Consider the following 1,573-nt stretch of genomic DNA (forward strand, 5'->3'; position numbering starts at 1 on the left):
GTGCTGTTTCTATCCACGCTGGGGGCGTGTAGGTCTGGAGCACTTCGAAGTGTCGTCATCAAGGCAGCTAGCTCATTGGACAACGCCGTGTCCTCAAGTTACCTGCCCCTAGCAGAACCTGAGATGCGAAGCCGAGTGGCTTCCAAGGCGTAGAATGCGTATAAAACATACAGCGAAACTACTGAACATTAGATTTCTCGTTAGGAAAAAAAATGTACATCACAACGTCGAACAGGAAAATCTTTCATAATCAGAAGATGATAGTGTTCCGTAAAATTGTGTTCAAATGGTAGGAATGGTTAATAACGATTCAGTCCTACATAAGCTGTATAATTGTATTTCAATGCACATTTTTTAATCGTTACACAGGCAGCGGACGTGTCCAGTCTACCAGTTATTACTGAATATACAGAAAAGGGTAAGAAAATGTAATCATTAAAACGCGCGCGCGAAATGGCTAAACGTTTTGCCAACGAAACATTTCTGACTACCAGCAGGGATATTGTGTTGCATTGCTTCAAAGCACGTGCAAATACCGCAATGACAGTAAACTGGATAGTCACCTGTATGACGGACTTTGTAACAGACGAACTGATAAGAAGCATTGAAATAAGAGCAGTGTTTCAATGATGTAACGTGTCATACGAGGCGAAGCGACGGTTACAGTAAAGGTCATTTGAGGATACAGTGTATTGAGAGGAAGCCCAAATTATGTAATAAAAATACTGAAGCGCTGGATGTGAAAATACGTTTGGAAATGTACATGAGGAGTCTGCTGAGTGAATTCTTAGCGATTAGTCTCCCTATGCCACATATCCGAGGTAGCCTACCCTAAATACAAAGATACCGTTTCATGCACTTCTAATTCCTTCCTCTCTGAGACTTTTATAGGCGCGGTTGCCAGCTGGCCTCGTGCCAGACATCCATGTGCGCGCGGGACTGTACGCTTTTAACAATATGGTTCGAGCCAAGTGACACTAGTACCGAAGAAGAAACTAGCGCTGCCCAAGACCTGTATGAAATGACAATGAAGCCTTGTCATTGTTGTGACAGCCAATTCATGGTACTGTTGACCATCCCCTGGACAGCATCTTAAACATCACATGTGACTTTCATAAAGAAACATGACAAAATATAGGTTAGCCTATTAAAAGGGGCCCTGATTCTTTTTTGAACCCCTCCCTGTTTCATGTGATATTTTCACCCTTCCCCAGTTGAAAGCTATTGTGTACCCAAGTATTCAGTTTTACACATCCTTATAGATTATTTGAAATGGTGTAAGTCCATCAGACAGTCGGAACGACACATTGCGTATTGTTGTGATGGACCTCCTCCAAACCTACTGATGTGCAGCCTACGCTGGAGAGTGCAGATTCAGTCTGTGCTGAAGCCCACTCAATAGTTCTTGGTGTTCTATGAGAAGACGGTGACACTGCACACGGAAGGCCATCTGGATGTGTTGCCTCACACATTTTGTCCTCTCAAGAACTCTGTTCCTGTTTTTGTGTGCTTTGATGGTGTAGCCTGTGACACCAGAGCAAGCAGTCTGTTTTTTTCTCATAAGTGCTCTCTC

This window comes from Anguilla anguilla, chromosome 5 (assembly GCF_013347855.1).
Source record: "Anguilla anguilla isolate fAngAng1 chromosome 5, fAngAng1.pri, whole genome shotgun sequence".
In the NCBI taxonomy this organism is placed as follows: Eukaryota; Metazoa; Chordata; class Actinopteri; order Anguilliformes; family Anguillidae; genus Anguilla; species Anguilla anguilla.